General features: G+C 36.9%; 1 long non-coding RNA gene and 1 pseudogene across 1 annotated transcript in view; one reads left to right on the plus strand and one right to left on the minus strand.

Annotated features, from left to right (window-relative positions):
- Positions 1 to 3,992: 3,992 nt before the first annotated feature.
- Positions 3,993 to 5,947, plus strand: LOC109575296 (elongation factor 1-alpha 1-like; annotated as a pseudogene).
- Positions 5,948 to 11,910: 5,963 nt separating this feature from the next.
- Positions 11,911 to 25,657, minus strand: part of LOC139178359 (uncharacterized) — a 32,742-nt gene continuing 18,995 nt past the window's right edge. Inside the window, exon 3 of the long non-coding RNA XR_011562778.1 lies at positions 11,911 to 12,189. This is a non-coding gene — a long non-coding RNA (uncharacterized lncRNA). The remainder of the gene's footprint in view (positions 12,190 to 25,657) is intronic.

The following is a 25,657-nucleotide window of genomic DNA, read 5'->3' on the forward strand; positions in this document are numbered from 1 at the left end:
GCCTATTCTGGTATTTCCTTTAATTAATCACACAACATGTCCCTTGTGATTAGCTTTATAGTTATGATTTTAAACTATATTACCATGCCAATTTCTCAATTATTTAATACTAGACATAACTCCTCTTCTCAATTCCAATGTTGAGTTAACAAATGCAAATTCTATATAAATCATTCTTAGTGCAAACTAAACTAAAAACCATAACTAAAAAACTGTTGACTTTAGTTTTCAACTATCCTGCTTATCTTTACGTCTGTCAATGTATGTGCTATCACTTCCCTGGTGTTTCAGAGGGTAAAGAATCTGCCTGCAATGCAAGAGACCTAGATTTGATTCTGGGGTTGGGAAGATCCCCTGGAGAAGGAAATGGCAACCACTCCAATATTCCTGCCTGGAGAATTCCATGGATAGAGGGCTACAGTCATGGGATCACAGAGTTGGACATGACTGAGCAAGTACCACACACGTACATGTGACATGACAGACACTATTATTCTTCTCCAAACCTCATACTTTCTGTAACCCTGTCTATTCAGTGACTAGCATGTAGGTGTTAGATTTTTTTTTTTTTTTTGAAAGAATGAATGATTCAGTGACCTGATGTATGAGTTTACCTTCTCTCTACTCTCATATCAATTAAATGCCCAAACATTCAATTCCTTAGGTTTGCTGCCCAGTGTCTTTCCACCCCAAAGCTATGAAGCTTCTAATTTCATATTCTTAAAATACCATTTTCCTATTTAGCATATTGTTATTGAACTTTTGCTGGGAAAACAGTCTTGTGCAATTCAAACAACAAAAGATTTAAGGTCATAAGATCTGGGCCCAAGTCCTAATCACATTACTTCCCTGTTGTGAGATTATGGATTGGTTATTTCAGCTTTTAAAATTCTTTTGACTCATCAAATTTTTTTGACTCAGTTTTTTTGACTTCTATAAACTGAAAGAGATGGCATTAGTCATGCTTATTTCATGAAAACCTGAAAAATCTGCAGTACCTAAAATAGTACCTAGTATACCACAATTACTCAAAAAAATTGGTGGAAAAATATTTTCAAATGTGATCATATATTTTAAAATACTCTTTTTTTTTTTTTTTTTAAACAAGGGTGGTGGTTGTTGTTTAGTCACTCAGTCATATCCGACTCTTTGTGACCCCATGAACTGCAGCCTGCCAGGTTTCCCTGTCCTTCACTATCTCCTGGAGTTTGCTCAAACTCAAGTCCATTGAATCAGTTACGCCATCCAGCCTCTGCCATCTCCTTCTCCTCCTGCCTTCAGTCTTTCTCAGCATCAGGATATCAGGTGGCCAAAGTATTAGAGCTCAGCTCCAGCATCAGTCCTTACAATGAACAGTCAGGGTTGATTTCCTTTATGTTGATTGGCTTGATCTCCTTGCTGTCCAAAGGTCTCTCAAGAGTCTTATCCAGCACCACAGTTTGAAAAAATCAAGTCTTTGGTGCTCAGTCGACTTTATGGTCCAACTCTCACATCCATACATGACTACTGGAAAAACCATAGCTTTGACTATATGGACCTTTGCCAGCAAAAGTGATGTCTCTGTTTTTTAATACACCCTCTAGGTTTGTCATAGCTTTTCTTCCAAGGAGCAAGCATCTTTTAATTTCATGGCTGCAGTCACAATCCAGAGTGATTTTGGAGCCCAAGAAAATAGTCTGTCAATGTTTCTGTTTCCATTTATCCCCAGCTATTAGCCATGAAGTGACGGGACCAGTTGCCACTGTCTTTGTTTTTTGAATGTTGAGTTTATAGCCAGCTTTTTTATTCTCCTCTTTCACCTTCATCAAGAGGCTCTTTAGTTCTTCTTTGTTTTCTACCATTAGGGTGGTGTTCTCTGCATATCTGAGGTTATTGATATTTCTCCTGGCAATCTTGATTACAGCTTGAGCTTCAGGCTTTCCAGCATTTCACATGATGTACTCTACATAGAAGTTAAATAAGCTGGGTGACAATATACAGCCTTGATGTACTCCTTTCCCAATTTTCAAACAGTTCTGTTGTTCCATGTCCGGTTCTGTCGCATCTTGACCTGCATACAGGTTTCTCAGAAGGCATGTAAGTTGGTCTGGTATTTCCATCTCCTGCAGAATTTTCCACAGTTTGTTGTGATCAACACAGTCAAAGGCTTTTTTGTAGTCAATGAAGGAGAAGCAGATTTTTTTCTGGAATGCCCTTGCTTTTTCTGTGATCCAACAGATGCAGGCAATTTGATCTCTGGTTCCTTTGCCTTTTCTAAATCCATCTTGTACATCTGGAAGTTCTCGGTTCGTGGACTACTGAAGCATAGCTTGAAGAATTTTCAGCATTACCTTGCTAGCATGTGAAGTGAGTACAACTATGCAATAGTTTGAACATTCTTTGGCATTGCCCTTCTTTGGGATTGGAATGAAAACTGACCTTTTCCAGTTCTGTGGCCAGTGCTGAGTTTTCCAAATTTGCGGGCATATTGAGTGCAGCGGTTTAGGATTTGAAACAGCTCATCTGCAATTCTATCACTTCCAATGCTTCCTAAGGTGACTTGACTTCATACTCCAGAATGTCTTGCTCTAGGTGAGTGATCACACCATTGTGGTTATCTCAGTCATGAAGACATTTTTGTATAGTTCCTCTGTGTATTTTTGCCACCTTCTCTTAATATCTTCTGCTTCTGTTAGGTCCATACCATTTCTGTCCTTTATTATGCCCATCTTTGCATGAAATTTTCCCTTGGTATCTCTAATTTTCTTTAAGAGATCTCCAGTCTCTCCCATTCTGTTATTTTCCTCTTATTTCTTTGCATTGTTCACTTAAGAAGGCTTTCTTATCTCTTCTTGCTATTCTTTGGAATTCTGCATTCAGATGGGTATCTTGCCTTTTCTCATTTTTCTTTCGGTTTTCTTCTTTTCTCAGCTATTTGTAAGGCCTCCTCAGACAACCATTTGCCTCGCATTTCTTTTCCTTGGGGATGGTTTTGATCACCACCTCATGTACGCTGCTATGAACCTCCATGTATACTTCTTCAGGCACTCTATCTGATCTCATCCCTTGAATCTGTCACTTCCACTGTATTATCATGAAAATAGTGGTTTCCCCTACTTTATTCAACTTACATCTGAATTTTGCAATAAGGAGTTCATGATCTGAGCCACAGTCAGCTCCTGGTCTTATTTTTGCTAACTGTAGAGAGCTTTTCCACCTTTGGCTGCAAATACTATGATCAGTCTGATTTTGGAATTGACCATCTGTTGATGTCCATGTGTAGAGTCATCTCTTGTGTTCTTGGAAGAGGGTGTTTGCTCTGACCAGTGCATTCTCTTGGCAAAACCTTGCTAGCCTTTGCCCTGATTCATTTTGTACTCCAGGGTCAAAGTTGCCTGTTACTCCAGGTATCTCTTGACTTCCTACTTTGGGATTTCAGTCCCCTATGATGAAAAGGACATCTTTTTTTTGGTGTTACATCTAGCAGGTCCAGTAGGTCTTCGTAGATATGTTCAGCTTCATCTTCTTTGGCATTAGTGGTTTGTGCATAGTTTGAATTCCTATGATACTGAATGGTTGTCTTGGAAATGAACAGAGATCATTCTGTCATTTTTGAGATTGCACCCAAGTACTGCATTCTGGACTCTTTTGTTGACTATGAGGGCTGCTCCATTTCTTCTAAGGGATTCTTGCCCACAGTATTAGATATAATGGTCACTGGAATTAAATTACTCATTCCCATCCATTTTTGTTCACTGATTCCTAAAATATCGATGTTCACTGTTGGCATCTCCTGTTTGAAAATTTCCAATTTACCTTGATTCATGGAGCTAACATTCCAGGTTCCTACGCAATATTGTTCTTAATAGCCTCGGACTTTACTTTCACTACCGGACACATCCACACCTGGGCATTATTTCCGCTTTGGTTCAGCCTCTTCATTCCTTCTGGTTTAAAAAGGGTAATTTATTGCTTTTTCACAACGGGTTTGCCGCCAGGACACAGGTGTGAAAACCACCATTAAACCTAAGCAAAAATGGGAAAGGAAAAGACCCACATCAACATCGTTGTCATCGGGCACGTAGATTCAGGGAAGTCTACCACAACTGGCCATCTGATCTACAAATGTGGTGGGATCGACAACAGAACAATTCAAAAGTCCAAGAAGGAGGCTGCTGAGATGGGAAAGGGCTCCTTCAAATATGCCTGAGTCTTGGACAAACTGAAGCTGAACATGAGCATGATGTCACCACTGATATCTCCCTGTGGAAATCTGAGACCAGCATGTATAATGTTCCCATCATTGATGCCTCAGGACATAGAGACTTCATCAAAAACATGATTATAGGCACATCCCAGGCTGACTGTGCTGTCCTGATTGTTGCTGCTGGTGTTGGTGAGTTTGAAGCCTGTATCTCCAAGAATGGGCAGACCCATGAACATGCCCTTCTGGCTTACACTCTGGGTGTGAAACAATTAATTGTTGGAGTTAACAAGATGTATACCTGTGGCGGATTCATGTTGATATATGGCAAAACCAATACAATACTGTAAAGTTTAAAAAAAAAAAAAAATGGATTCCACTGAGCCATCCTACAGCCAGAAGACATATGAGGGAATTGTTAAGGAAGTCAGCATCTACGTTAAGAAAATTGGCTACAACCCTGACACAGTAGCATTTGTGTCAATTTCTGGCTGGAATGGCGACAGCATGCTGGAGCCAAGTGCTAACATGCCATGATTCAAGGGATGGATATTCACCCATAAGGACGGCGATGCCAGTGGAATCACCCTGCTTGAAGCTCTGGATTGCATTCTGCCACCAACACGTTCAACTGACAGATCTTGCGTTTGCCCCTCCAGGATGTCTATAAAATTGGTGATATTGGTACTGTCCCTGTGGGTTGTGTGGAGACTGGTGTTCTCAAACCTGGCATGGTGGTCACCTTTGCTCCTGTCAATGTAACAGCTGAAGTCTGTAGAAATGCACCTTGAAGCACTGAGTGAAGCCCTTTCTGGGGACAATGTGGGCTTCAATGTCAAGAACGTGTCTGTCAAAGACATTCATCATGGCAATGTGGCTGGTGACAGCAAAAATGACCCACCAATGGAAGCAGCTGGCTTCATAGCTCAGGTGATTATTTTGGACTATCCAGGCCAAATCCATGTTGGATATGCACCTGTGTTGGACTGTCACACTGCTCACATTGCTTGCAAGTTTGCTGAGCTGAAGAAGAAAATTGATCATCGTTATGGCAAAAAGCTGGAAGATGGCCCTAAACTCTTGAAATCTGGTGATGCTGCTATCGTTGATATGGTTCCTGGCAAGCCCAGATGTGTCAAGAGCTTCTCTGACTCTCCTCCCCTGGGCCGTTTTGCTGTGTGTGACATGAGACAGTCGCTGTGGCTGTCACCAAAGCAGTGGGCAAGAAGGCAGCTGGAGCTGGCAAGGTCACCACATCTGCCCTGAAAGCTCAGAAGGCTGAATGAATAATATCCCCAATACCTGGCACCCCAGTCTTAAGCAGTGGTGGAAGAACGGTCTCAGAAATGTTTGTCTCATTTGGCCATTGAAGTTTAATAGTAAAAGACTGGTTAATGATAACAATGCATCATAAAACCGTCAGAAGGAAAGGAGAATATTTTTGTGGACCATATGTTTTGTGTGTGGCAGTTTAAGTTATCGGTTTTTAAAATCAGTACTTTTTAATGAAAACAACTTGACCAAAAAATCTGTCACAGAATTTGAGACCCATTAAAAAAAGTTTAATGAGAAACCTGTGTCTTCTTTGAGTCAACACTGTAACTCCCTATGGTACTACTTTGGTAAGGGTTGCTCATAATCTATTTCTGGTAAAACAGTTTTCAATTTATGGGTTTGTATTTCTAGAGTGGAGCTTCAAGTTTGTTAACCTTGTGTTGAGAACTCATCTGTTTCAATAACATCTTAAGCATTGGTGCAACACTTTCTAAGTTATGACAGATGAGCAAAGAGTAACTATGTTTTATACGTAAGCTAGTTCATAAGGTCAGATTCTATAGTATAAAAGTGCCTGTTGCATATAAAATTTTGTATGGTTACATAAATAATGAGTAAATCTATGTCATTTAGTTTCCCAGTTATGAGGATGTGCATTCACATTTATAATATTAAGTAGTTAATCCAAAATGTGAGGCTTGAACAGTATTGAGTACTGCCTTGCTAGAATTAATTGTACATAGGTTCTAGGAAAAATAAAACATGCTGGAGGCTAAAAAAAAGGAGGGGGGGTAATTTATTAATTAACCCTGCTTCAAGCAGTTAGAGAGAAACAAACAAAAGTTTTAAACCGTGTTTTAGGAAGATGAAGTTCCGTAACCTATAGGCATAATACAAAGCTGCGTGGTAAACTTTCATTACAATGCATTGTAATGTAACGTTTCCTCAATTGAGGAAACAATTCCATGTTTCCAATGTTAGAGTATATTTTTCAGTGTGTTTTGAAAAGACTGGGACTTTACTCATGTTTGTACATCTGGCCTCAGAAGTTAGACTCCTTTTAATATGAGTGGTACTGTGAATTAAGAGTGAGTTCTGTCAGGGCCATGTGAGACAACAGGTCCTGCCTTGGTCTGTACTGATGTCCAGCAGCTTTCAAATATGCAGTCTAGTATTATTAAATAGAATAACCGTGTTGTACATTACATCCACATGATTATTTATAACTAGAAATTTGTACCTTTTCAAAGGTTCAAATTTGTACCCCCTCCCTCCATTTCACCTCCCTCATTCTACCCTCACTTGTGGCAATTACTATGCTTTTTTAATCCCTTTCTACATGCTCAGAATATTTTCCTGGATTGCTATAAACACTTCCAGGACCCTGGAGGTCCACAACTGTCTCTCTTTTTCTGAAACTCTATATAATTTGTATTCAAAATCACACCCTTTTGGCACTGACTTGCTTTCCTAATGAAATTATAAAATTCTCTATAGTTTTTCTCCTTTTTTATTCCCACCAGTGGCTAGCATGTTATAAACACAAAATACAGTCAATATTTATATATTGAATGGATAGAAAGAAATTTTCTGTAAGCTAAGAAAAACAGATACCATTAGGGAACATTTTCTTAGAAGTTTGATTTGAGCAATTTTAGTAAAAATTATTTTTAAAAAGGACTTAACTTTAAACCCAGAGACAGAAAATACCTAAAAGAACAATGGAACAGTTTATCAGTTAATTGAATTCAGAAATTAGTCATTTTTATATGCATGCAGTGTTCGGGTTCCTACTCTAAGTTCAGGTATGAATGCCAACACTGAATTCAAATAGAGCTTTGGTGAATGAGCAACTAGCTCAAGGTCAGCAAGAGACTAAACATGCTGCTTGTCTGTTTTCTAGTCCGTATTATGGAAGTTACAGGTGTAGCTAAAAGGTCATTGTAGCACCCCCACAATTTGCATTTTCAAGGCTTCTGGGAATATCATTCTACATCGTGATGTCATCTCCTGGGCTGCTTAAGTTTTTAAAGCAGTGAGATTTTATGACCTTGGGAAATGATAGCTCCGTTGCAACCACCTCCTGAAACTTAGAGGAATGTCATAATAATGCCAATGACATTGTGCATCATTATGTAATACTGATTGTTTGCAAACTCTATCCAGGTGAGAGAAACCTACGGATAGATCGATAAGCCTTTCATTAACTGGGCACTTTAAGTCATTAAATTAATATTTATTAATTGATCTTACATTTAATTAAGTGGTTTTTTTCTCCACCAAGGTAAAACATTGAACTACTGCATCTCTGTGTATATGTGTAATGGTGGTAATAATGTTGAAACCTGTGTTCTCTGCTCACCACCTGCCCAAAGTTGTAGATATTTTAGAAATGGAAATACAGTTCATTCCCTCTAGGGACACCCAGCTGCAAACCTCGCTTGAGACCTTCTCCAAACCTGGTGATTGAATCCAGTCATTTAAAGTAGAATGTTTTGAAATCCTAATGTAAACACTATAGAATTTTTAAACTCATTTTTATTCATTTTATATTGAATACACACAAGGCATTCAGAACCAGTCACATGATTGTGTATTTAAAAAGCAAATAATTATGATGTTGTTTTCTATAGTCTCATACTTTTGCCAGGGGCAACTCCGTGTAGACAGGTCTAATGTCTATGTATACAAACTTCAAAATCTATCACAGAGATTGGGTGAACAGATAACATTGGGTTTTCTCCATTTATGTATGGGAAAGAAACACTGATCCTTTCTTTATCTTGCGATGGAATGGAAAGAATCTTGTTTCCGCTCTAACCTTTGAAGCGTAAATGAATCTTTCCAAGAGTCATGTAAACCATTGGTCTCCTACTTTTAAAACCTGAAGATATTACCAAGTTGTAGCTTTCATACCTCTTGAAATGTAACTACCTAGAGAAATAGAGCTCCTGTCTCTGGTACCTTGGGGCTTAACCTAAGGACCTCATCTAGAGCATCTGGCACTTTTGGATAAGAGCAATTAACCAGACTCATGGCTGCAGAACCAACTCTCAGGATGTGTGAAGAATAAAATGTTTCTATGGAACCTGAAAGCAAACATTCCCAATTGTATGTACATTTCCATGTCTTAGAAGGTCAAGGCTTGTTATAAGAGCACTGAGAAATCTAAGGGCATTTTATCTCCCCACAGACTAGATTCAGAGACAGGTGTTTTCAAATATATTACTTGATTGTCATAAGAAGTCTGTACAATAGCTATCTGGTAGTTTTTAAAGTTCAGAAGAATAAGATTCAGCAAACAGAAGCATATTGCAATAAGCCAGGTGAAAATGATGTTGACTATGATCAGGACTGAAACAGTGGAGATAGTAAAAAGGATCTGGATTCTAGATGTATCATTTTTTCCTTAACTTTATTGAAATGTAATCTACATATGATGAAGCATACTTATTAAGAAAAAAAAAAAGAATGAGGTGCTACAGATTTAAACAACTGGCCTAAGAACAACTGGCCTAAGATTATGTAGCTAGAGTACTTATTGGTTTAGTAAAAATAAAATTCTGCCTGGTTCCAAGCCTATACTCTTTCTACTATGGCAAACTAAACTGAAGAAGAGCAATTTTAAGGTATCTCTTGTCACAAGATTTCTTTGACAAATCAAACAGATTTCATTTTATTTATTATGGCCATATCATAGAAAGTTAAAAACTAAAGAAATAGGAATCTGCTCTGGCAGCTGGTGTCTGGGTCAAACCTAAGAGGAAAAAACAAACAAAAAAAAACCCCACAAAACTTTAATTGTAATTTTCAAAGGAAAATTTTGTAAGTGTCTGATAGACGGGACCTTTCTAAAAAGGAAAGTGACTTCAAAATGTGTTATTTGCTGGCTCTAGTTACTTCCTCAGATAGACACATCTTCTCTGTCTTTTCAATGACTTCCTATTCTTCCAAGTTAACATGAAGAGACCCATTCTGAAAGCCAAGATAAGTACTGCTAAGAAATTGTACAATAGCACATCATACATCTAAGAAAAGTTTCTCACATATCTGAAGCCTAAAGATAGAATTTAAATAAAGGAAACATGCTAACACAGGAAAGCTGGGTGTTATTACTATGTGAAGGGCATGTTTCATCCTGAAGTTGAATGCAAGGCAAGAAAAAATTCTTTCTTTTCTTGAAATAATTCCTATAACCTAAGCAGAGCAGACCAACCAGCAAACTCTTAAATTCCTTAGTACACATCCCTCATTCTGCAGCAAAACAAGTCAATCAAATCAAAACCAAACCAAAGTTGTGCCTTTAAAGATATTAAGATCTCCTTTGCCTTTTTGAAAAGTGAAAAAAGAAATCAAATTCATAAACTAAAACCTCTTCCAAATCAATTTAGAAAGTTCCAGGAATATTTTAAAACAAATAACACATAATAGTTTACAGTCTGTCCTCAAAATATACAGTTTTAAATTTTGGTAATTGAGAATAATAGGCAAACATTATCTTTTGTGGAAAGTCAAATGACTGACAGCTGATTCAAGGATTCATTTGAAGAGGAAACAATAATATGAATGATCATTCAAACTGGAATTGAGATCTTGTACTTTTTTAACACACGATTTTTTGAAGGAAGGAGAAGTGATAATGTAGAGATCTGTGTATAACTGATATCCTCCTAATAAATTACATACGGTAAAAAATTAAAAACATTTGAAGTTCTAAAATATTTGTAAAGCACTTGCCAAGATTATTTCATTTTTAGGAAAGGCTACAAATTATAAGTTGGGACTGAGACAATTTTGTCAACTTGGACATTGGGAATATATGTATTTATTCTCCAAATATACTAATATTGAACCTAGTCACTTTCCAGATCCACTTTACTGTAAAGCTTTCCACCACACAAAGCATTTTCAGCCTAACCTTCTATGCCTCCCAACCTTTCAGTACCTCAAGAATCTGCCTGATTTTTATTCCCCAGGCTCAGATTCTTAAATACACACCTGACTTTATCAAAGAGTATATTTCATTCATTCATAATTTTCTAGTTTGGTCTTTTCTTTTAGGTTAACAGTCCCTTGACATCATGTGCGTTCTCTTACACGCTATGTAGTGCTAGAGAAAACCCAGTGGAACGAAGATGTTACTTGCATAAAGAACTGTTAAAAGAAGTTTTTGGAACTACAAGATTTAAGTCATCAGCCCCAAATGAAACGTGATTAAACAATTCACATAAATAGAGATTGGTCCCAAAGACAGACTCTAAAGAACTGAACACTAAATGGGAGGGTGTCATTTGTTAAATGTGAGACATATGATTGCCCGTTTGTCTCTGACCTTGGGAAAATCAATTAGTTACACTGACAGTCCTTTGAGTAGCTAGGCTTAACACTAGGAGATTTAAAAATAGCCTTAGCATGCATCAATGAATATCAGTAGAGTCATATTTAAAATAACATATATAATGGAGATCAGCTAATGCAGAAGATAGAAAATGCTAAAAATCCTATACTAACAGAACCTCCAAATGATTTATTCACTAGTTCTACTAAATAATGAAGTTGAAAGTGGTTTTGACTTTTCCCAAGTGAACATGTTACTGTAAGGTACTAAATTACCCAAATTATGACTTAATTTGATATTTAGAGGCAAATGGAATGAGGGGATAAGAGAAAAGAGTCCCCAAAGTATGACTTAAAACAGGTACAGTAGACGTCAGGGAACCTCATGTGGGTGCTTTTATAGTAGGTATATAAATTGCTTCTTTTGTACATCACAAGATGTAATTCCCTTCTTCCAAAGAGCTAAAACCAATTTACTTCCTCTTTTGAAATGTGTGATAAAATATAAAACCTCTTTAAGACTCAATAAGGTTAAAAACAGATCAGTATTAAATAGGGTACCAGGATTTCTACTACCCACATAAAGTGTAATTCATTATATTGTAGTTGATAGGAAAGAGGTTTTATGGATAGATTTTTCTTTCCTAATCTGCACAAGTCACTTAAATTAAGTGAAGACTTTGTATGACATATAAGCAGCTGAATTGATCTCTTCACATTCTAAGGTTCTCACCCCATGGATAATGATTATCTTATACGCTACCACCCATTTTAAGAAACAGGTCTTGTAGCCTTTGAAGCTCATATTCTTTCTCTGATGTGTAATGTTCTTTGGTTTATTTTCATCTTTTCTTCCTCTCAAAAGGCTAGTAATTTTTTAAAGCTAGCTCAAGCTAATTCTTACCTTTGTGGATTATGTCATTTGACATATGTCATTGACAATTTTGTCAATTCCAACATATAGTGCCCCATCTATTTGGTAAGAAAGTTATTTTGAGAGAGAGATGAGTAGGGTGGCAACAAAGTCAGCTGTAGGTAATCTCCAGTTTGTGGCATATTTGCTGGCAATGAAAATCACTCTGGAATTCAGTCATTACTGCACTGTGTGCTTCCTCTCACATTGACAGAGTGGAATGTAAAGCTGAGCTAGGTCAGACACAAAGGACTGGTCTGACTGTGAAGTTTTACAAGAAAGATGATTTGCTTCCTACGGTTTATTTTCCCTTGGATTATAATAGGAAACAAATGCTCAGAATAAAAGATACATATGGCATAACAATAAATGTGCAGACACAAAACGAATGATTGACCTCCCCTCCATCCTTCGGTTCCTCTTTATCTTCCTTAGTTCTTCTTGCTGCTGTTCTTAATCAGAAAACTACTATAGCCTGTTTCTAGAAAGGAAAAAAAGCAGATTTAAATTGAAGATAGAAAGAAACCAGAAACTCCCTGCCCTTTATATGGATTGTAAGGGCACCTGCCAATTACTCTAGGTTCCATCCAGCACCAAATAAGGCAATTTGTTGCTGAGCCACACTTATGTAACTGGTACTCGAATATTTCTGATAACACCTTGATCCTACAGGTGCTCCGGCCACAGCCTTCTCCAAAAACATTTTAGCAACAGTGATATTTTGGCATCAGCCAAGAGTGGATTCCTGAAGGAAATGTCTAAGAATGAATTCATTTACAAATAACTCATATACCTGGAACGGAACAACAGATACCAATGCCCAGAGATATAAGCATGTTTACACTTCAGTGCAGTTCAGTCGCTCAGCCATTTCCAACTGTTTGTGACCCCATGGACTGCAGCACACTAGGCTTCCCTGGCCATCACCAACTCTTAGAGCTTGCTCAAATTCACATCCATCAAGTCAGTGATGCCATCCAACCATCTCATCCTCTATCATTCTCTTCTCCTCCTGACTTCAATTTTCCCAGCATCAGGGTCTTTTCCAATGAGTCAGTTCTTTGCATCAGGTGGCCAAAGTTTGGAGATTCAGCTTCAGCATCAGTCCTTTCAATGAATATTCAGGACTGATTTCCTTTAGGATGGACTGGTTGGATCTCTTTGCAGTCCAAGGGACTCTCAAGAGTCTTCTCTACCACCACAGTTCAAAACCAGTAATTCTTCAGCACTCAGCTTTCTTTATGGCCCAACTCTCACATCCATACATGACTACTGGAAAAACCATAGCCTTGACGAGACAGACCTGTGTTAAGTGTTTACACTTACTGAAAAAAAAAGTGGGGGGGGGCGCTGCATTTTGTTTAATTGTTAAACACAGTTCTCTCCTTTAGTGCCTTATGCTGTGAATTAGATTTTTTTTTTTTTTTTTTGCATTTTGTGCCCTTCCAGAGCATTTTTTGCTCCTTTTGGTTCTTGTCAATTGACCAAATTCCCATCTATTGTTCTGTTCTTTTTTATTTCTTGCTCTCCTTTTATTCCTTCAGGATTTTCTACTTTTAGATGGTTATGGAAAGTGGCATAGTAAATTGAATTAATTATGCCTTTTTTTCTTGGTTAAGTTGTACATGGCTCACTGCCCTTGTTGTTGAAAATATCTTACCATCTGGGGAATCCTCATTCTGTTCTAAGGTAATGGACAAAAGTAGATATAACAGGGATATTAGTCCCTCTTTATATGACTTGTAAACTTTTTCCAAAATTGTGTCTTTTAAACTGCTCCTTTTCAAATATAATCCTCTGATCAAGAACCTTGAATGATTTTTTTAAAATTATGCATTAGATATAATCCATACATCTTCATTGTTCATTCATAATCCCTTACAACTGTGTCCTAATTTGAAATTAACTTCTCCTATAAGCAATTAATCTTATATATCCATTATTTATGACTTGATTTATATTCTGTTACTTGGAAAAATATTTATTCCTTTTCCTCTCATCTGATATAAACCATAAGCATTTTTTAATCCAACTGAAATATCACCTTTTGATATTGTATTTTAATTCTGTCCCTCTTCTGAAATCATATATGATTTATATTCTCTGCGGTTCATTTTCTGCTTTTCATAAAGTCTTACTTATAAACTATCTCCACACATCAAATACTTTTTCAACTACATTGAAAATTCATAATAAAGTGGTCGTTTTGTTTTGTTTTGTTTTTATTACTGTTCTAGTAAGACTTTATGATAGGAAATATTCATTGTATTTTTGCTAGACTACCACAGCAGATTATACCATATTGGGTGTAACAGTCTAGTGCAGAAGTTTCCTAGTGATTCCTAACAGAAGAACAGCTCAGGTAAATGTGTTAATGCTGGTGCTATCTATCAGGTTGCAGATGCACAGGATATATTTGTGTGAGGAGACTATGACTTATAGTTCAGATTTTTATATCCAATGAGACACCCATTTGTCTTGGATCTTTTTTTTTCAGTAGATGCATTGATTGGGATTATGAAGTTACCTTAAAAAATACAAATATAAGTTTGGCAGATAGTTATTGTGAGTTTTTATTAGCTAATAATCTGAATTTCAATTCTTTACAAAACATTTCTATTTTTGACCAGGACTTATATAATTTGTGATAGTATTTCTCTCCTAATACCATATTGTACAATGTTCCCTCCCCAATGTAGCATTGTACAACATATATTGAGTCTACCAGTACTGTGTGACAACAGATGTAGGGGGATGATTAACTGGAGAGAAAGGATAACTGTTTGGCATTTATCCTTGGATTTCATTCCTATTTTCTTTTGGCAAGTCTTGTCATCTTATGACCTTAAGCATCCATCATTAAACTCTAAAAAGTGAAAAAAAAACTTTGCTAGATCTGTTGGTGTTAGAGTCTTTCTAACACATCTAACAATATTAGATGAGCAGGTTACATGATGGCTGGAGAGAGATGTAAGTCATTCAGAGACATTGGAGAGTATAATTTTCACTGACTTGTTGGCAGTAGATAAGGAAAACAAGATTACTGAGGAAATATAAATTTGCTATACCTTGCTATAGGTATAGGCAGAGAACACTGAGAATGTTGAAAGAGGCCAGTGTAACACCCAGTTCTGCCTAATGCCATTCTAAAATGAATAGTTTGAGTTTCAGGTGTTACAGAATATCTAAGTAGGGATAAACTTTAGATGAGACTTTCCTGATGGCTCAGAGGGTAAAGCATCTGTCTGCAATGCAGGAGACCTGGGTTCGATCCCTGGGTGGGGAAGATCCCCTAGAGAAAGAAATAGCAACCCGCTCCAATACTATTGCCTGGAAAATCCCATGGACGGAGGAGCCTGGTAGGCTACAGTCCTTGGGGTCGCAAAGAGTCAGACATGACTGAGCGACTTCACTCACTTAAACTTTAGATAATTGAAAGTATATGTGTTTCAGTTCTCCCATGGGTGGAGGAACCTGGTAGGTTGCAGTCCATGGGGTCACCAAGAGTTGGACATGACTGAGCGACTTCACTTTCACTTTTCACTTTCATGCACTGGAGAAGGAAATGGCACCCCACTCCAGTGTTCTTGCCTGGAGAATCCCAGGGACGGGGGAGCCTGGTGGACTGCTGTCTATGGGGTCGCACAGAGTCAGACACGGCTGAAGTGACTTAGCAGCAGCAGTGTTTCAGTTCAGTTCAAGTCAGTTACTCAGTTGTGTCTGACTCTTTGAGACCTCATGGATGGCAGCATGCCAGGCTTCCCTGTCCATCAACTCCTGGAGCTTGCTCAAACTCATGTCCATTGAGTTGGTGATGTTATCAAACCATCTCATCCTGTCATCCCTTTCCTCCCTGTCTTCAGTCTTTCCCAGTATCAGGGTCTTTTCCAATGAGTCAGTTGTTCACATCAGGTAGCCAAAGTACTGGAGCTTCATCATCAGTCCTTCCAAAGAATACTCAGGACTGATTTCCTTTAGGATTGACTGGTTTTATCTCCTTGTTGTCCAATGGACTGTCAAGAATCTTCTCCAGCACCATTTCAAAAGCATCAATCCTTTGGCGTTCAGCTTTCTTTATGGTCTAACTCTCACATCCATACATGACTATTGAAAAAAACCATAGCTTTGACTAGACGGATCTTTGTTGGTAAAGTAATGTCTCTGCTTTTTAATATGCTGTCTATGTATATGTGTTTGGATCTTGATAAAAGTGTTACAAATAACTATACCTACAATCAGAGAAGGCAATGGCACCCCACTCCAGTACTTTTGCCTAGAAAATCCCATGGACGGAGGAGCCTGGTAGGCTGCAGTTCATGGGGTCGCTAGAGTCGGACACGACTGAGTGACTTCACTTTCAGTTTTCACTTTCATGCATTGGAGAAGGAAATGGCAACCCACTCCAGTGTTCTTGCCTGGAGAATCCCAGGGAAGGGAAGCCTGGTGGGCTGCCGTTTATGGGGTCGCACAGAGTCGGACACGACTGAAGCAATGCAGCAGCAGCAGCAGCAGCATACCTACAATATTTTATTAATGGATTCACAGTGTAAAAATATATAAATTGTGACATTAGCAACATAAAATATATGTGTGGGGGGGTAAGTTAAAAGTTGCACAGAAATGTTCTATGCAACTATAGTTGTCAATAGCTTAAAATAGACTGTTATAAGACATGTTATGAAAGTCTCATTGTAATCACAGTACAAACTCCTAAAATAGATACAGATGATAAAGAGAAAAAAGCAAAGCATACTACTACAAAAATCATGAGTTTAGAAATAAAGATTGCAAGAGAGGAAGAAAGCAACAAAGGAACTAGAAAACCATCAGAAAACAATTATTAAAATAATGACAGTAAGCTTTTACACATTTATAAATACTCTAAATGTAAACTGAAATTATCCAATTAAAAGGCATATAGTGTAAATGGATTAAAAAAAAAAGACTCAACTACATGCTACATACAAGAGACTCACTTAAGATTTAAAGATACTCATAGGCTGAAATTGAAGGGATGGGAAAAGATATTCCATGCAAATGGAAGCCAGTAAAGGCAGGGCTAGTTATACTTAGACGAAATAGACTTTAAGTCAAAAGAAGGGTAATAAAAAAGATCATTATATAATGATAAAGAGTCAATTCATCAAGAAGATATAAAGTTATAAATATATATCCAAACTATACTAATAATAAACAATTATTAAAAGATATGAAGGTAGAAATAACAATGCAAAACAGTAGGGGACTTTCAATATTCCACATTAACAATGGAAAGATAATTCAGATAGAATCAATCAGCAAATAATGGAATTAAGCTATACCAGAACATTCCATCCAACCAGCTGCAACAGAACACACATTTTTCTCAAGTGCACAAAAATGTTTCCCAGGGTAAATCATGTGTTAGTTCACAAAATAAATTTTAACAAATTTAAAATGATTAAAATTTTATTAAGTATCTTTTTCAAATACATGGTATGAAACTAGAAATCAAAACAGGAGGAAAGCTGGAAAATTGACAACTATGTACAAATTAAACAGTATACTTATGAACAAACAGAGTTGAACTAAAAAGTATTTTTAGACAAACAGAAATTGAAACAAAAATTTATGACATGGAACACAAACAGGTCTAAGGGCTTGATGATTACAAAAAAGAAAGAACTCAAACAATCTAACATTATACCTCAAGGAAAAAAAAAAAGAACAGAGGCTAGAATGACAATATATAGAAATAATCAGTGAAATTAGGAGTTGTATTTTAAAGATAAAGTAGACAAAACCCCTTGACACTGATCTTAACAATAGAAAAACTAATCCTTTATTTCCATTACTAATCAATAGGGAAAAAAAATTCAGTTAAAAATGGGCAAAGGACTTGAATAGACATTTTCCCATTTTTCTATGTGGTGATGAATACGTTAATTATCTTGATCTTGGCAATCATTCCACGATGTATATTATAACATATCATCATGTTGTATACTCTAAATAAATAGAGTTGCTATTTGTCTATTATTTCCCAATAAAACTGAAGGAAAAGTTTATTTCTTTTTTTTTTTTTTTTTTAAAGTTTATTTCTAATTTGTGGAAAGTCCATGCAGTAATTTAAGGATCCAGGGTCTGCCCTCCTATGGATCTGTTAATCAACATGTAGCTTCTGAAATTACTCTGTTCATCTTCATCAAGCTAGCCAGGAGGTCAAGGTCATACAGCATAGATGAAGGAGATTTTAATGGATTTTATTTTAGGCAGTAATATACATTATTTGTTCTCACATTTTGTTAGCTATTGCTTTGTTGTATAGTTGGCCTGAACGCAGCTGACTATAAAGGAGTTTGAGAAATTTAGTCTAGATGTGGGCCTGGAAATAAGAGGTTAGACAGACAATTTTCAGGGTTCTGCCACATTCACTAAAGTCAAGTCTTATTTTATGGGTTTTGCTGCTGCTGCTAAGTCACTTCAGTCGTGTCCGACTCTGTGTGACCCCATAGATGGCAGCCCACCAGGTTCCCCCGTCCCTGGGATTCTCCAGGCAAGAACACTGGAGTGGGTTGCCATTTTCTTCTCCAATGCGTGAAAGTGAAAAGTGAAAGTGAAGTCACTCAGTCGTGTCCGACTCTAGCGACCCCATGGACTGCAGCCTTCCAGGCTCCTCCGTCCATGGGATTTTCCAGGCAAGAGTACTGGAGTGGGGTGCCATTGCCTTCTCCTTTATGGGCTTTAAAAGTACTTAATTCTAATTCACATTGGGACTAAATACAGTATGAAAATAATTTTTTCTACATAGGAGTACAGTGAAGTAAACTTTGTGGAAGCACTTTAATCCTAGTCCTTAATTTTTTTTGGTTTTGAAAGGTTGAGAAATTAGCATTTACTAAGTGCCAAAGTTCTGCAAATGATGAAACCAGACTGATTCAAAAAAGATTTCTAGATTCCTCTGAACCCATTTTAAAAGAAGAGAATTTTGTCTATGGCAGAATTGAGGGAAAACATGCCTTGCATAAAGACAAATATGAATAACAAATTTACATTGATATTTAATATTCCTGATACAGAGAAAATTTTAATTTAATAGAGGTCTGCCTTCAAAAATAACTTCTAAGATACTAATTAGCAAATAAAGGGACAGGAGTCTATGTAACTAATCAAAAACTTGCATTTTCTTCATTCATTAAAGTAAGATAAAAAGATCAAAACATTTTTCCTGTTTTATCTCTGACTCTGCTCTCTTGTCTTGCTCCCTATTCTCCCATCCCTCCTACACAAACATGTAAGACAAGTTGATAACCTGAGCAGAAGATGAAAATCATACACATAAACAATTTTTTTGTTTCCATTTACATGGAAACAAAATAAAATTTTCACCTTAAACAAAACAGCGAAAGAACCATAAGTGTCCCCTCATTCTGTGATACAATTACTTTCTCTTGAACATCTGTTTGAATTCTTTTAGTGACAACAGGTATACAAAATTACTAGTCGTTATAGTTGTGACTCACCTTGAACTCCTAAAATTGCAAAAAACAAGATGTGGTCTTTTTCCTTTACTAAGTTAACATCTAAAAAGGGTGGGTTTTAGTTAGAAACTGGAGCATTGTGCTTGAACTGTGAACATTCTAACTTCATAGACATTATACAAATGAAAAGCTACAGGGACTAAAGTATAGTAGATGGAGGAAAATGACTGAAAAAAATTCAGGTTTGTGTATATTACTGTGAAGATTTTAGCAATAATAACTATTAACTATTTATCATTAGTAACTATTTCTTTAAAGGAAGATTTAAATGTTGTTTAGATATTTAAAAATTTACCTATATTTAGGTATCCCTAAGAACTCTCTCTCTCTCTCTCTCTCTATATATATATATATATAACTAATATATATATATGAGGCTTCCTAGGTGGCTCAGTGGTAAAGAATCTGCCTGCTAATGCAAAAGACACTGGATATGCAGGTTCGATCCCTGGGTTGGGAAGATCCCCTAGAAAAGAAAATGGCAAACCACTCCAGTATTTTTTGCCTGAACAATCCCATGAACAGAGAAGCCATAGGTTGCAGTCAGACACCACTGATCATGCGCTCAAAAACTATAAGCAGAGTGTCCAACAAGTTCTAATTACTGAATACTTTCCTATATTTCATCATTTCTATAGTTTCCATTCCAAATTTTTCTTGGAACACTTGTCTTTTGCATTCGTCACTCTGAGTAACCACAATGGAAGGTGTGAATTATATCATGCATGTATTTATGTTTTTTGAATTTCAGGATGAATAGTATGTTCTTGGAGGGGAAGAGTTTGTGGAGAAAAATAATGAAAGCCTTCAATTAAAATAAATAAATTTAAATTTAAAAAAAACTAAAAAAAAAAATTGAATCTGCTTTTTACTTATGGCCCGAGGTGAATCTAAAAAAGAAAGTGGTATTTCTGTTGTTGGGGATGAGGGCTGGGATGCTGCTGCTGCTGCTGCTGCTGCTGCTGCTGCTAAGTCACTTCCATCGTGTCCGACTCTTTGCTACCCCATAGACGGCAGCCCACCAGGCTCCCCCGTCCCTGGGATTCTCCAGGCAAGAACACTGGAGTGGGTTGCCATTTCCGAGTGATTGCTTAATATCAGTTTCAGACTGTCTCTCATTGTTTAAGTATCTTGTAGCCTGAATGTACTTTTAGTATCTGAGGACTCATAATCGAGACACTAATGACTCTAAGTGCCAGTCAAAACTTCCATCTGTTGCCAGCTGACAAAACATCTGTCTGATCCATTGTTGGAGGAAAAGCTACCTTTGGTAGATTATTGAGTTATATCTACAAAACTTTTATGGAATGGTCAAAGGAATTAGTCTCTTTGTATATAATTTAATCACATGCAATTCCTTTTTTTTTGGAATTAAGAACTGATTTTAGAACATTTACCCTGTGTAAGATGGGATTCTACTGGGTGGGATATATATAATGCTGTATCATTTTTCCTTGTTCCATTTGTATGTTTATATTCGTCCCCATATTAAGTAGGTTTATTTGCATTCTTCTCTTTATTTTTCCAAAGGAAGAGTATTGCCATTCTTTCAGCATCATTTATATGTCCTATTTTTCATGTCTTTGCTTGATTCAATGATAGTTTCCAGAACTCAATCTTTAAAAATATTCTCAAAGTAATGAGGTGTAAGATTTATAATTAAAAAAAAAAACAGCACTTAAATCAGAGAATCATATGCCCTAAATATTACTGGAGAAGGATCCATAAATGCATGTTAAAATGTATGAAATATTTTATATTTCCAAATATGTAGAGATTATCATGAACCATCTAGTGTAGAAAATGTTAAAGTATGGGAATAATTTGTAAAGGTTTGAGCTTCAAGAAGATATCTCTTATAGTTAGATTAGGACACGATATCAAGAAAGAAAAACATGGGAAGTTCAGTAGGAAGTTTATAGTACAGACAACAGTGGTCATCACAGTTGTATGGCTCTCGTCTGTGCTGATAGATATTGTGCTGGAGGGGTATTGGAACTGTCAGTATTTGTAATATATCATTCAGATATCTTTGAGTGTTTTAAAATAAACTGGATATATTAATACAGAAGTGAGGTGCTTCCCTGGAGGTTCAGACAGTAAAGAATCTGCCTGCAGTACAGGGGACCTGGGTTTGATCCCTGGGTTGGGAAGATCCCCTAGAGGAGGGCAAGGCAACCCACTCCAGTATGCTTCCTGGGAGAATCCTCATGGACAAAGAAGCCTGGCAGGCTACAGTCCATGGGGTCGCAAAGCGTTGGACATGAGTGAGTGACTAAGCAGAGCACATGAAAATGATTTATAAATTGACACACACATCTTGGTTTATTCTTGGTATTTTCATTTTGGAGTCTGCCAAGTCAGAAATCAATAAGAATAAAAGGGGCATCTAAAAGACGCTTTATGGAAATCAAACCTTTATTTTCTTACAAGCATTTCTTACTGCTTTTAATATGACTACATTTTTCTCCTGTAGACTAAAACTATAGTACAATTTCAAAATTGATTTTGTAGCTACTTACTATAATGTTAACAGCTTTATCTCAGTGGATTTGTTATATAAAGACTTGCAGAGGCTTAGAGGCTGCAAATAATGTATGTCTGACAAATAATGTATGTCTTGTATCTATAGCTATTTATGTATGTGGTTGAGTAGGAAAACCTCACTTCTCCTGTGTCTCTTCTTTATTCTCTTACTGGTGCCACCCTCATAACACTTCTGACACCAAATGCCTAGGTTTATTTTTCCCACATAAACAGTTCTTTCTGACACCAGCTGAGTGTCCCACCATTTAACTAAATTCTGTCTACCTGGAGATAGCATTAGAACCCACATGATAAGGGCTCAGGCTCCCAAGACTGCTCCCCCATTACATATGCCAATTACAAGTAGTGGATCTTCAGGTTACCCACAACTTTTGTTGAACTTGGCAACAAATCAGAAGTTTCTATCAATTCCTCACCCTTCAGTTCAGTCACTCAGTCATGTCCAACTCCCTGCGACCCCATGGACCGCAGCATGCCAGGCCTCCCTGTCCATCACCAACTCCCGGAGTTTACCCAAACCCATGTCCATTGAGTCGATGATGCCATCCAAACATCTCACCCTCTGTTGTCCCCTTCCCCTCCTGCCTTCAATTATTCCTAACATCAGGGTCTTTTCACATGAGTCAGCTCTTCGTATCAGGTGGCCAAAGTATTGGAGTTTCAGCTTTAGATTTGATTATTTGCTTCAATGGCTCATGGACTCACAGAAACACTTGTGCTTATCAATTTATTATAGAATAAAGGAGATAATACAGAAGGACAGTCAGATGAATAGATACATAGGGTAGGGTCTAGGAGGGTCCCAAGCGCAGGACCTTCTGTTGCCATGGAGTGGAGGTGTGCATGGAAGTGGGAAAACCACCCTTCTAAAGAGTAAAAAGTTTTCTGGAAAATGTGATGTGAAAAAAAAAAATCTACGTGTTACTTCCATTCATATTTTTTCTGAAAAGCATAACATGAAAAAGTATATATTTATGTCTGAGATATTCTATCATTTACTTCAGAATATTAAAGATATTGTTTTGTTTTAATATATTATTCCTCAAAGCTGTAAACTATGCTAGGGATATTTACTGAATACATCATTAGCCACCAAACAGTAATATATAAAAAATTTTAAGGAAAAATCTTCTCAGGAATAGAGCATGGATATATATGTGTTAAGTTAGTAAGAAAGGCATTAGTTGACAATAACTACCAGTAATATATATCATACTTTATACCCATTAAGTGTGCTTGGTAATAATTTTTTTCAGTTGTAGTGTAACCTATGAAACTGTGATATAACCTTATAGTGTTATAACAGCATTTTATCACACCACTGAGACATATTATTGTGGAATCAAAGTTTCTGTACAAGTGAAGGACTTGTAATGAAAACCAACTAAACTAGGCATGCAGAACATGGATGTTTCCTTTGTATCAGATAAATGTGTGTCTAAAATATAGAAGGGGTGAACAGACCATTATTAACATTGCATGAATTTTGTTCTTGGCACTTTAATGATCTTCAAGTGTAGGAAAATGTTTCTTTCTTTATTTCTCTGTCTGTAAATCCAATTATTTGACATTCATCTGAAGGCATTATTATTTCTATCAAGAATATGCTTGTTTTTTCCAGTCGTTTTTAATAACACATTTTAAAATGTATCCCTTTGATAGTCAATGTTGCCCTTTAATATTATAATTAGGCATGCCAAAATCTGACTGCTTCTTAGGGAATGAAGCAATTTTCTCTAGTAAAAGAAGGAAATAACATAAAGAACACATTTTCAAAAGATAAATACTTCTTAAATTTTTTAAAATTCTGTAATGTCTGGATGAATATATCCACAAAGTTTTTGATCTTTTAAAACATTTTGTGTTTCATAATTTTTAATTATAACATATAGAGTATATACAATTCCATAACTTATCACCACATGGCACACTTGTAATTTTTACTCTGGTCAAAAAAAAAAAACACAATATTCCTATCACTCATATACTTCCCATGTATCTCTTCCCAATTATAAATTCTTATCTTCTTCCTGGAAGAAACCTGTTCTGAGCTGTGCCTCTGATTTGACTGTTGCTTTATGTCAGTAAATAATTCAAACACATATACACACACACACACACACACATATATATATATACACACACACACACACACATGTATATACACACACATACATATATGTGATTATTTACACACGATTTGTATACAAGAAAAAAACAATTATGAACTGGTTTCTCCTAATAAATGCAAAAACAAAGTATATATAAGAAAGAAGAGAAAGGAAGAAGGAAAAACTACAATTAAAACAGCGTACTTTATTTTCCTCTCTTTCAGTAAGATGCTGAAGATCTGGCAGTAGGTAAAGAGATTAGTTATGGTTTTCTGTCTTTAGACACTGAAATGATAACCAAAGAAACAAATTTCAGTTGTTTAAGGATTCTCCAGAATATCTTTGTTATTTAACCATGGTTCAGTTCAGTCACTCAGTCGTGTGTGTGACCCCATGAACCGCAGCATGCCAGGCCTCCCTGTCCATCACCAACTCCTGGAGTCTACCCAAACCCATGTCCATTGATGGTGATGCCATCCAAACATCTCATCCTCTGTCGTCCCCTTCTCCTCCTGCCCTCAATCTTTCCCAGCCTCAGAGTCTTTTCCAATGAGTCAGCTCTTCGCATCAGGTGGCCAAAGTATTGGAGTTTCAGCTTCAGCATCAGTCCTACCAATGAACACCCAGGACTGATCTCCTTTAGGATGGACTGGTTGGATCTCCTTGCAGTCCAAGGGACTCTCAAGAGTCTTCTCCAACACCACAGTTCAAAAGCTTCAATTCTTTAGCGCTCAGCTTTCTTCACAGTCCAACTCTCACATCCATACATGACCACTGGAAAAACCATAGCCTTGACTAGACGGGCCTTTGTTGGCAAAGTAATGTCTGCTTTTCAATATGCTGTCTAGGTTGGTCATAACTTTCCTTCCAAGGAGAAAGCATCTTTTATTTTATTTTTAAATTTTACATAATTGTATTAGTTTTGAATTTCATGGCTGCAATCACCATGGATATGTAAGTAAAAGGATGCCTCTGTAGTCTGACTGCCAGTATCTGTTTTTAGCCCCTCTGTCCCAGTTATGCCAGACCTGTACCATTTCTCATACATAATCATCCACTAAGATATATGTTTTGTTTGGATAAAATATTTCAGAAGTGGAAAAAAGTTCTCATAGTGTGTGTGCTGAACTTCAGTGAACACTGTCAAATAGTATGCCAAAATGCTTGTACAAATTGAAAATCCCACTGGTTGTTTATGAGTGCTCCAGTTGTTCCATATCTTCTCCAATAGGTCTTAAAAGTTTTATTGAAGTATAGGTGATTTATCATGTTTTTTAATTTCTGCTCTACAGAAAAGTGATTCATACACATATATATTTTTTCAATTATAGGTTATCACAGGATAGTGAATATAGTTCCCTGTGCTGTACAGTGGGGATGTTTCCTTATAGCTCAGACAGTAAAGAGTCTGCCTGCAATGCAGGAGACATGGGTTAGATCCCTGGGTTGGGAAGATACCCTGGAGAAGGAAATGGCAACTGATTCCAGTATTCTTGTCTGGAGAATCCCATGGACAGAGGAGCCTGGTGGGCTACAGTTCCTGAGGTCAATACAGTACGACCCTGTTATTTATCCTCCAACATTTTGTAACTACCTCTTCTGTAGGGTATCTAACAGTATCCCATTGTAAGTTAAATTGCATTTTTTGATGGCTTATAGAACATGATGTTAACAGCCTTTCCTCTCATTTCAAGGATAACCTGAGATTCTGCCTATTCATTGAATCCTCCCTGAAACATGAACTCAGTGAGTTCACAGGAGTGTATAGTAT

This window comes from Bos indicus, chromosome 21 (genome assembly GCF_029378745.1).
Source record: "Bos indicus isolate NIAB-ARS_2022 breed Sahiwal x Tharparkar chromosome 21, NIAB-ARS_B.indTharparkar_mat_pri_1.0, whole genome shotgun sequence".
NCBI lineage: Eukaryota > Metazoa > Chordata > Mammalia > Artiodactyla > Bovidae > Bos > Bos indicus.